General features: G+C 32.1%; 1 long non-coding RNA gene across 2 annotated transcripts; it reads right to left on the minus strand.

The window, feature by feature from the left end:
• Positions 1-2201: 2201 nt before the first annotated feature.
• Positions 2202-12472, minus strand: LOC131050614 (uncharacterized). Of its 2 annotated transcripts, none has more exons than XR_009358638.1 (4): positions 12367-12472; positions 12163-12253; positions 6755-6870; positions 2202-3053 (listed from the first exon to the last, which is right to left on the minus strand). It is a non-coding gene; the product is annotated as an uncharacterized LOC131050614 (long non-coding RNA). The 2 variants fall into 2 exon arrangements; XR_009106979.2 differs by having other exon boundaries at positions 2202-3244.
• Between the last annotated feature and the right edge of the window lie 396 nt (positions 12473-12868).

The raw sequence follows: 12868 nt of genomic DNA on the forward strand, positions 1-12868 counted from the left end.
AAAATGGGTACTAAAAATGAGTCATAAAAATAAGTCCTTGAAATGTGTCATAAAAAATGGGTCATAAAAATAGGTACTAAAAAAAGGATCATCAAAATGAGATAAACATAGTTTATAAAAATGGGTCATCAAAATGGATACTAAAAATGGGTCATATAAAGAAAAACTCAAAATGAGTTGTAAAAATGGCTATTAAAAATAGGTCATTGAAAGGGTCATCAAAATGAGTACTAAAAATGGATATTAAAATCGAGTCATCAAAATGGATATTAAAAATTGGTCATAATAAATTGTGTAATAAAAATGGGTCATAAAAATAGGTCATCAAAATGGGCACTTAAAACAAGTCATAAAAATAGGTATTCAAAATAGGTGATAAAAATGGTAGTAAAAATGGGTCATAAAAATGGATTATAAAAATGGGTCATAAAAATGGATACTTAAAATAGGTCATCAAAATGAGTACTCAAAATGGATAATCAAAATATCACTTTGAATGCATTCCATTAACTAAAAGAGAGATTCATAATTCAAAACAAGTAGTTCACAATTGACTAATCTACGAATATATACACAGATTCTTATAGGTCTTGATCAATTTAACAAACAAATAAAAATCACTTGGATCCAACACAAGATGTCATCTACTCAATAGATGAACAAAAACTAACTATAAGGTAGTCAACACATTCACATCATTCAACTCACTACTCAAAAGCATAATAGGTATAAATATACTTGTTATCATATTTCTTTAACACATTCATAACCATTTAAAACCCATCTCAGCCTCATCTGAAGACTATTGAAGAAAGAAGTTTAATCGAATTAGGAACGACCCCACCATTTGGAAGTTATCCCCTTAGACATAAGGTTTATCCATTTAAACAATAATTCATAAAATACATTCATTCAAACAATAAGAAGATCATTTAAGTGGACCATTTCAAAAATGAAATCAACACCAAGGAGAATAAATATTCATTCTAATCATAAAGCATCAAATATGTCCATTCCAACAATAAGACAAAAGATATATTGGTCCAACAATAAAGCCTAAAAGGTAGCTTATTCCAACAATAACGAATAAAGTTTATCCATTCAAATAATAATCCATAAAATATAATTTATTCTTGACAATAAATCATAAAATGTGTCCATTTCAACAATAAGGTGTAAAATGTATTCATTTCAACAATAAAGTCTAAAATGTATGATTTTCAACAATAAGTTATAAAATATATCCATATCAACAATAAGAACATAAGTCATAAAACATATTCATTACAACACTAAGATGTAAAATATATTATTTCTCAATAATAAACCTACACCAAGTAGAATAAATATCCATTCTGATTATAAAGCATAAAATATAACTATTCCAACAATAAGACAATGTTTATCCATTCAAACATTATTTATAAAATGAATCCATTTCAACAACATGGTGTGAAACTCACAATTTAGACAATAAGTCCTAAAATGTATATCTATTGCAATAATAGGTCATAAAATGTATCAATTTGAATAAAAGATACAAGTCATACAATATATTCATTAAAAAAACCAACAAAAAAAACCGGATAGAATAAATGTTCATTCAAATCATAAACCATAAAATATATCCACCTTTAAAACATAAAAGATGTCTTATTCCAATAATAAGACATAAAATTTATCCATTTAAACAATAGTTCATAAAATATATTCAATCAACAATAAATCAAAAAATGTATCCATTTCAACAATAAGGTGTAAAATGTATGAATTCTAACAATAAATCATAAAATGTATATCTATTGCAATAATAAGTCAAATAATTTCATTTCAACAATAGATCATAAAATGCATCCATATCAACAATAAGGCATAAGTCATGAAATATATTCATTACAACATTAAGACATAAAATATCATATTCTCAATTTAACAATAAAAACAATGTCATAAGATAAATATTATAAAAAAATTGATAACAAAAATACAAAAAGTTAAAGAAAACTTTCATAGATATTCAAATTATACATAAAAGATTAAATTTTCTTAAAAAATACAAATAAACATCAACAAAAGTAATTTTCACACTATTCCAATTTGAAATTCAAAAACATTACATAAATTTCTTTTGCAATTTTCTTTTACAATATAAATACGACTAATCTTCATTGGTTTAGAACATTGCCATTTTACAATCTGAGTGAGATGTGGATATTACATTTTATTTTTGCAGTGTCAAATGGTATGTTGTCTGTTTACCCAATTGAGCTTCAAAATACAGTGAAGCAGCATAAAGGGTCGCAGTGGAATAGCAACATTTCTTCACTCTGCATTGTTTAGGGCAACCGATGCTCTACTTGCACAGAAATTCAGGCCACTAACAATTAATTACTCTCCTCCTACCATCCATACAAACGAAACACTAATAGAGAACTCTAAATCCCATATGTGAAGAAAAATTGGAGTAACATGAATTCTTCTATTGTCATCCTAAATAAATTTATAGAATGTATGCCCTTTCCCCTGTCCTTAGTTTCATTATAGATTTTATTACAGTTCACGGTTGTTCTGTCCATTTTTACTAAAGGAAAACAGATAATAGCCTTTAGACATTACGTGGCAGGACACCATCCTTTGGCTCAAATATCACAACTGGTAAGTCTGGGCTACTTCCTAATGGCACTGCTGCTTTCCATCTTTCTTTTTTAAAATTTCAAAAATGGTCATTTTCAGAGCTTGTGTAGACTTCGAATCTTTAACATATGGTAGACTTGCAGTACATTGAAAATACTAAAAAAATGCATTTCTTTCTATTGTCCTCCTCCTTTTGATCAGCGCCTATAAAACAAACCATCCTACATGCCAATCCACATGTTAAAGACAATTGTGGATCATATTCAATTTTCATATTTACAGTTGCTTTTGTGCTACAGTCCATGAGCAGTTTGGAAATGGAGAATGAGATTGGAAGGAAGAAATTTTCAGGGCACGTTGTGGTGGTGCCCTACTCCACCCTTGGCCACACCAATCCCATGCTTCAATTCGCCAAAAATCTGGCTTCCAAGGGATTACAAAAATGATTGCAGACTTCAGTCCAACCATTAACACTTTTAGCAGATTTGTTCCACAAGATAGATAGATTGACAAACCCGAAGCAGTCCTTAGCGACAATGAACCACAAAACTTATAGTTCTCAAACCCAACCCCAACAGCTTCCCAATAGCTACTACATATTGCAAAGGATCTTAACAAGTTTACCAAAACAGAATTAGAAACTGGAAAAAATAAAATTGATATATTAAATATTATTTAATTAATAGTTCATAATGAGTATTAGCTCAGAGTGGGCATATGGATGAGGACCAATTCTTAAAATCTGGCTAAATTTGGTAGACTAAGCCTCTAATTTCAATTCTCCAGTCATATATCCTAGTCTCAAATCAGGCTAAGTTATTCCACAAAATGCTTCTACAATTCCACAAAATTCTTCAACAATTCCATGGAATGCAATGAGTTTAGAATATGCAAAATACATGCCTTTTTATTTAAGTTTTAATTTTCTTTTAGCAAATGTGATTGGCAGTATAAAGGCATTAAGCAAAGCTATGTAGCTGTGTAGTAGTTGTGACATGATGGGCGCTTTGACACAGGTTAGAGATGCATTAAAAATAATTAAAAGTGAATTTTTCTGTTACTTGTATTTGTGCACATTGTAATAAACATGTATGCAAAATGTGGAAGCATCAATTGTAAGTGGTTTACAATTTCAACTGTCTTGGAAAACTGACAGTTAATTTAAGTAGCAGACTATATGACAAAATGCCTCACCAAGATGTTGTCTAAGATGACCATAATCACTGTAAATTTGATGGTGTTAATTCCAACCAGGGAAACAATGAATATCATGAGCAATAACACAAGATCTTACTTGCAGTGCCAGTGCCATGACAACCTTATAAACTTTGAAACAAAATCTTTCATCTCTTTTAATGGCAGAAAAGATTAGAAATGGAGACCTTATCTGTAGTTGAGACATTTCGATGCAAGACCACCCTTGGTAAGCTGTAATCCTCATCATGAGAAAATTTTTAAAAAAATCAATAATGGAACTGCTCAAGGCCTTGTTGTTTTTTACCATTCTCCAGGCTCCTATGCTTATTTCTCATACCCATATTTGAGGAGTGTCTCTCAGTTCCTACATACAGTTGGCGTGCATAGCATATGTATAGAGAGAGAGAGAAGCAAATATAGTACATTGGTAACAGCAACACAATTCCTTGTATTTTGAAAAGAGGCTACATCTCAAATCAAGGAAAAATAGCATCAACAATTGGGCTAATGAAAACAGTGAGGGTGCATGGCAATAGAAGCAAGAGGATAAAGAGAGACAAACTGCCATTCTCAAAAGTGTTGAGTTTCTTCTTCTTGTTGCAGGACAGCCAAGGTAGGAAGTGTTTAGTCAGATGGAAAAGACTTGGCATTTGAAATTTTGTGCAGGCATATAGAAGAAGTGATTACCATGGTTTAAAAGGTATTTCTTACTTGTCAAGTTCATGAACGTTGACAATTGAAACAGGTGAGACTGTATTCCTGAGGAAAGTATAGCTATTTCTATCTACAAGTCTGAAAAAGGAGACTGGTCGGCTATAGCAGATAAGGAAGACTTGGTTCTTTTATTTTTCACTATAAATGAATATTGTACAATTTCTCTGAAACTGATATTTTCTAGCCATTATGATTAGTGAGTAGGATATTTTCTAGCTTTTCTGATTACTGTAACTATTGATTGGGAAGCAAACTGTTAATTTGTGATAACTCAGAGGGATTAATAACAGAGTCAAAACTGACATGTAAAGATCCATCTCTATTATCTAAAAGAAGAAAAGCAAACAAACAAGAAATTTGGATTCTATATGTAGGCAATGGTACCCAGTCTTAAAATATGTAATGTTCCTACAATACACACATGAAACATAATAGTTTTAGCTAGTACCTATGTAAGATTGGGTAGATTCAACTATAAGTCTGTGTACTCACAAAATTTGATTGATGCATATCTACTCGAATAAATAATATCATCAAACTAAAAGCCCTACTTAATCTCAATTTATACAACTTTGAGTAATACATATGTATTGAGGGCATTGAACTCAAGCTCAGGTGCCCAATTAAAACTATGGTCTAAGCTAAACAAGACAGGGCCAGCATTCACCACTATGAAATTTTTAGTCAAGATAGTGACAGTCTTTGATTGCAACTTGATTGAATATCGTGGAAGACAACGCACTACAAGACTAAGTAAATCAAAGGCACATCAATAAATTACCTGAATCAAACACAATGAATTAGGATGAGCTGGCATGTTTTGCACTGGAATATAACATGCAATGAAGTAATAATCTATCTGGGTATTTTTTACAATGTACTCTGGAAAACTATAGCATAAAAAGCTGGTATATTGCTTACAAATACAACAGAATTGATCGAAAAGGAAAAAGAAATCTCCCTGTTAATGGTGTGCTGCTAATTGACATTATGTTCTTCCAGAGAAAGTTATTTGAGAAAGTTGGAAATAACTGGAGGACAACACAAGACATTAACAACAATTGGGTTAGGTGATAAGCTTAATCACAGATTCATGGATTGCTTTACAATCATCCTTATGGTAGACTAATTGTTCTGAGCATGGATGCTTAGGTGGTTCATCATATCGTCTTGAGCAGATTTGAACAATAGATGGGTAGACTATGCAAGACCAAGCGGATGGAATGGTGAGGACTTACGCAATTAAAGAGAAATGCAATTGATATTTCACATTAATTGAATTTTACTGAAATCATAACTGGGCACAAAATTGTTTATTTATTCTGTCTGAAAACTAAAATCACCACTAGCAAGTTCAGATCTAATTTCTCATACATCTTAGCCTACTCAAAGGTTCAATTACAAATAGTTGCTATTTGGGTTTGAAAATGTGTAGAGTTTACATAAACGATTTTAACAAAGAACTAATCATCCATTTTTTAGCCTTTATGCTCTGCTACATTATCCTGACCTTATTAAATGTAACCAATCGGTTCTCATTATGCATTTGTGGATCTGATCCTGATATGTTGGAGGCAGCAAATAGTAATGTGAGCAGAGAAGAATACCATTCACATTTTATCTTTTATTCTTAATCTTTACAAGTTTTTGGATGCTCATATTTAAACTTACTTAGGAGCCATTACTAGAAAATACCATATCAGATCTAGATCGGGAAACATGTAGTTTGTTGTGGTATAACTGAAGAAAGATTGGTAAACAATGTTATCCACACTGAAGAATTAAACCCTCACTCAAAATATGTTCTATCTCTTTATCAATTGGAACACTATTATGACTAAAACAAGTGTTAGCAACTATATAATGAATGATGATGATAAACACTTTGAAATTCCATTTCCTCTTAATCATGATTGTAGGCACCATTGCTTATTGGAAGTGATGTGAGATTTATGACTCCAAGGATAAGAGATTCTTGGCAATACTGTCAATTAAGGTAAGATGCTTTTTAATTTAGGCCCACTAGAATGGTGTGCGTCTACGTCTATATTCTAATTTAGGTGCTTCAAGGCTCACTAGAGTAAATGGGTTGGAATTCACTTTCATTTTTTTAAAGATTCCTAATCTTACAATATCTCACCAACGTTCACCACAATAAAATATATAAATGTCCCACTTTTCAGACCAAAGGAAGAAGATGAAAACTAACCTTTCAGATGTCGAATTTGCTTCCCATCCTCTTTACAATTATTAATTGTTGTCCATCTTTTTCATCAAGTCCAGCAAGAAAAAAGAGGGAGTGGGTAGAGAATAACCTGGTTGAATCTACCACAACACAATTTTCAGAAGAAATCAATAAATCATAAACAATCTAATATCAAAACCAATACAAAAACATTCATAAATCCATTCCCAAATTTAAACCAACAAAATCCATACTAGCAGATGCAGTAGTACAAAAAATTCATACTAATGGAAGATGAACAGTACTGTAGGCCTAAAATAAAAGGATTTAAAAAATAAGTGGGAAGAGAATAACCTTGTAGATTTAAAAATTAATTAGAGTCAAAACTAACATATGAAGATCCATCTCAAAAAGAAGACAAGCAAACAAATTAGAGGTTTGGAGTATTCAAACAAGTGGAAACTAGCAAAACCTTGATACTGTAAATCCCTTGTATGTATAGGCAATGATACCCAGTCTTAAATTATGTAATGTTCCTACAACATGTACATGAACTATAATAATTTTTAGCTAGTACCTACGTAACATTTAGTATAATCAACTATAAGCCTGTTCACTTTGAGTAATACATATCTACTGAAATAAATAATTTCATCAAATTAAAAGCCCTCTACTTAATCTAATGAAAGGAATTTTTCCCTGCAATGAGATGTGTTTCCACGAAAATCTCAGCAGAATCTCACAAATCAAGTAGTTTCTCTCTTTTTTCTTCATGAATTCTTATTTAGATTGCCTAAATATCTCAACACCCTTCTTATGAATATATTTATAGAATAGTGAAGTTTGGCTTAGGCATACCCTATTCTTTTGTCCTTTGATTTGAATTTTTTTATAATGGCAAAGATTGTCCCCATTCCATTGGTTTTATAGATATCTGATATCTCCCTTTCTCGTCCCTTCAATTCTTTTCTTTTTTATCCTATTTACTTTGTTGGAATGTGGCACAAAAAAACCTAAAATGGTCAAAAGGCGAATAGGTTGTTAAAATCAATTTATACAACTTTCTTTAGTTTTCAAGGGGAGTCTACAGGGAAGGAGAACCAATCAACAAAAGAGATGAATTTAAAGAAAATAGTTTACCATTGCAATGTTATCCATAGGGATAATAATTGATTGGTAATCAAGAAGGATTTAGTTTCGTGGTAAAAAGCTTAAGAAAAACAAATCACCATAATACAAAAGGAGACCTATTAAATCTGCACTTACTATAAAAACATTGTTGTATACTGTATAGTGCACTCAGTGCAGTAGTAGACTCTCTATCATCACTACCACAATTCTCTGTGGTTATTTTTAGACATAGAATTATATCAATTTTTCTGCACAATCGAAAGAAATAAATTGACAAGTGTTTAAGATTATATTTGTTGCAGAAAATTGCCTATCAGCATGCCAAAAGAAGAACCAATCTGGTACTAGTGGCTCGCAGGGAAGAGAGGCTAAGATCTATAAGGGTTAAAGCTCATTCAATGTTTCAATTATGGCAGCAGATGTGGTAAATGAAGGAGATACATCGATGAGACCATTACCCAATATGGCCACTCATTTATGCGACATGTTCAACTCTCATTCATCATTAATAAGTACTTATCGTTTGTAATTATAAATCATGACATGTTTTGTAGTGGATCATTTGTAATTATAAATCATGAAATGTCTTTGTCTACTTCGTTTGTATCTCTTTGACTACCTTGAGAAAGCTTTTACTGTGTAAAATCTATACAACTTGACATGTTAGCCATATTCTAGATAGAATTTAGGATGGATACTAAGTTTACTGCAATCCTTTGCTTTACTGAACTCTTTGTACTACAGTTTGAAACATTTTCCGCAGGTGTTGAGAAAGATGGAGTGGTCCTGTTATTTAAAGACTCTACAGTTGATCCCGGTAACAATAATTACATTTATGTTGTTCCTCCATATGGAAACAATGGTTTCTTTGACAGATCAACAAGCCGCTTCTTTGAAGGCTGAGGAATTGTGGATTTTATAGGTACCAGTTAATTATAAAAACATGTTTTGAAGTCTTTTATGCTACAACTTTTTTTCATATTGGTGGTGCCTCATAAATTCATATGAATGTTTTTTAAGATGAATACGCTAAATTGCCACCTATTCTACCATTTTTCTAATCCGAAGTTGATTTTGCATCAGGTGGAGCAGGGACTCTGCCTGAGACCAATGAAGGATTTGCATGTTCCTTCACTTTTTCTCTACTTTGATTGGGAAATTGAAATGAAAGAAGCCACTAAAATACTTTACAAACTATGGATAGAGTAGTTAATATGCTAGACCTACAAAGTGTGTATTGACATATATGCAAATGCATTTTTCTGAAGAAATTGCTGTTAAAATTAGTTAGAATGATCTAGGGATGACTCCTTTAAGTACATTTCCTAACACACAATTCAATTTTTTTGGCCCTGTCATCAATGAGCAATGGTCATATATAGGATTATCAACTATGAACCACAAATAATTTTAAATTTTGAAATGGGGTATAAGATCACACATATGATCTTTTCTAGTGAACAAAATTGTAGGTAAATTGTAGGTATGTTCTAGTCCAAGATAGAGATGTTGCTACAAATAGAGTTACACACATTTTGAACAGAGATATGTGATATACAAAATATTATACGAATTTTAAGTTTTAACACAATGGGTACTGCCACATATCTAATATTGTCTTAAAAAAATTGTCCCATAAGAGATGTAGGAGAAATAACCCATATTCATTAGAGGAAGGCAAGCCTTAACCACCTTCGCAATGTAGTGATTGCACAGATTACTTCTTACCATCCAAACCAAGAATTTGTTGTCTCCTACTTGTAATCTTAACCTATAAAGCAAAAATATTTCTTTTATGATTTATACATCAGCGGGCCCAATCATGTTTGGTTTTAAGAGCTTTTCAAAGGATTTGAATCCCTAATAACTCAATCAAATTGCTAATATAGTAGTTGTAAGGTTACAAATGAAAAGAACAGACCCACCACTTATAGTTAAAAGGCCCACTTACAAAACGAAAGGCTTCTTTCATCATACTGTTGCAGTAACATCTCAAATGCACTCACCATAAGAGAATCGCATTTGAGGCAAATTCTGGCAATAAGATTAATCATGTTGGTCCTCAAACAATCTAAAATCTGCTCTAAAATCTTTGCTGATTTTTGTTTCTGAATTTGATTGTGCAATTTTTTTTGGCATCAGTGTATCCGATCACACGTGGTGATTCATCATTACAATGTTGGAGAACATAAGAAAGAGAGAAATCTTCCTCATCTGAGACCAGCTCAGTTCTACAATTGTAAAGAATCTGACATTTTACAGGGTATAGGACTTTGGGAAATTCTATATTGTTCTGCAAACTCCAGTATAACAAAAAATCATCTGGGTTGTTATCACAAGACAAAAAATCATCTAAGTTATTATCACAAGGTAAAAAAATCATCTGGTTTGTTATCACAACACAAAAAAATCATCTGGGTTTCTCTTGGTTACTTGGAATAGAACCAGATCAAGGAAAAGTGTTAATGGACGTTCAAGGGAGACTACAGAGGAGGTAATGAAGAAGCACATTGAGAGCTATGGAGATATTGTGGAGGTTATGATCATGAAGGACAGAAACACTGGTCAGCTAGGGGATTTGGATTTTATTGTAGACGGAGTTGTTTAGGAGAAGCATAACGTTGATGGAAGACTGGTATATGTGTTAACACCATTGTTCAGTGCTTTTAATGAAAAATGATTTGCTTGATTTTGTCTTCTTGTTTAATTACAAATACACATTCAAAGTCTTTTTGGGGGCTTCTCAAAAGATAACTCATTCTGATCTTCTTTTCTAATGGTTATATTTAGTATTTTAGTTGTAAGATACAATTAAAGTTTTAAAACACATCCCACTACAATGTCTTTACAGATGGAATGTGTGAGTGACGCTCATGATTAGGATTTCCAATTATTAAGATATGGGTCTTTAATCAAGGGTCAAAATCAAGTTATTTGAAAATAGGCATCCATCTTCATTCAAAGGATCGGATGTAACTATTAATGACAAATAGATATAGTGGAGACCCAAGTTCAAGCTTCTGCACATTTGATTAAAGGTGACCTCCTTAAGATGTATTTGTTAATTTCAAATGAATATAGAAGAAACCAACCAAAATTTAAGCTTCCACACATTTAGTTATGGGTGGCCAATAATTTTGGAGGTCAATGCATATGAGCCATAAAGCCAGCCAGTGGAATTGGGTATACAATATATCGACGAAGGATTGGGGCATCTTAAAACTAAATGAACTAGATGTATTTCCTTCACATCCCCTGTTTATTTGTGCATTTAGAATCATTGGCCATTTTCTTGTGGGGTTGTGGGGCAATTCAGGTTTTGCATTTGTAGAAACAATTGGATCAATTCGAAGAGGTTCAGAAAAATCTGTGTGGAAGAATTCAGGTCAAGCAGCATTCATAAATTTCTACGCATTTAGAATCGTTGGCCATTTTCTTGTGGGGTTGTGGGGCAATTCAGGTTGTGGATTTCCAGAAACAATTGGATCAATTCGAAGAGGTTCAGAAAAAACTCTGTGGAAGAATTCAGGTTAAGCAGCATTCATAAATTTCTACGAAATTGGATCGAAAGTGAGTTGACTAGAGGGGGGTTCATTACAGAAGTACAGTTGGAGGAGGAATCCAGGGAAATATATTTTGTTAATCTTAATTTTAAAATTAATTCAGTTATCTTTGATCGATCTTAATGAATTCTTATTTTAGAAGATGATGATTAATCCTTTTAATAAAGGGAACCAGATTTCATCCAAATCCCCTGTTGGCATTGAACACAAGCTCAGGTGCCCTAACATGGACTTGGAGACTTGTTGAGCTGCAAATATAAGTTTGGATGAATTGAACATCATCTCAGTCCCGTGAGGGCATTGAACACATTCTCAGTTGCCCAAACTTGGAAAACCGAGTCCCGTGAGGACATTGAAAGCAAGTTTGGAAATCCCATTCCCCTGAGGACATTGAACACAAGCTCAGGTGCCCAATAAAAACTATGTTCTAATCTAAGCAAGACAGGGGCCAGCATTAAAGATAGCGATAGTCTACGATTGCAACTTAATTAAAATATGACTGAAAATTTTATGTAAATCAATCAAAAGAACATCAAATCCATCAATAGATTTCCTGAATCAAACACAATGAATTTGGAGGGGCTGGCATATTTTGTATATCTATGGTTGAGAAACGAAATCTTGCAATGGAATACAACACACAATGGAGAAATATTCTATTTGGGTGTTTTATAAAGCAAAAGAATATTACTTCAAATACAGCAGAATCAATTGAAAAGGCAAAATAAAACCAAATACCTTTCAGATTTTATACTCGCCTCTCATTCTCTTTAAAATCATTAAATGCAAACCCGTCTTGTCTTCGTTGTCCATCTTTCTGACCATATGCCTACCATAACACAACAATCACAAGAAATCAGTAAATCATAAACAATGTAATTTCAAAACCAATGCGACATCATTCATAAATCCATTTCAAATATAAACCAGCAAAATCCATACCAGTAGCACGCAAAATATAAACCAGCAAAATTCATGCTAATGGAAGATGAATATAACTATATTTAGGACACGAATATAGCCGTTTGTGATTTTAAATTTGAATTGGGAGAATTTTAATGAAATCTAATATCACATGCTTTTAAGCCGCGTCTCAAATCCTTCACATTCCCTTCCCCAAGTCTTAATATCGAATGTTTGAATATTTCAATAGAAATACAATTAATTGAACAGATATTTATGTACACATTAATTGAATTTCAGGTGTCTTAATTTTCAAAAGAGAATATCAACACAGTTTTAATCATCTTTTTTACTTTGATTATCGATAAGAGTTACTAGTCATTTTCTAATTATAAGATATAAGTCTAATCTATTTTAAAATATGAAGAATAGAAATGGTAAATTAAGTCAGTCTTATTATGAGAAGAAATATTGCTACATTTAAAAATATTCATCTACATAATATGACTTGTAATATATGAAAACCAACATTATACATACA

The sequence above is a fragment of the Cryptomeria japonica genome, chromosome 8 (genome assembly GCF_030272615.1).
Source record: "Cryptomeria japonica chromosome 8, Sugi_1.0, whole genome shotgun sequence".
Lineage (NCBI taxonomy): Eukaryota > Viridiplantae > Streptophyta > Pinopsida > Cupressales > Cupressaceae > Cryptomeria > Cryptomeria japonica.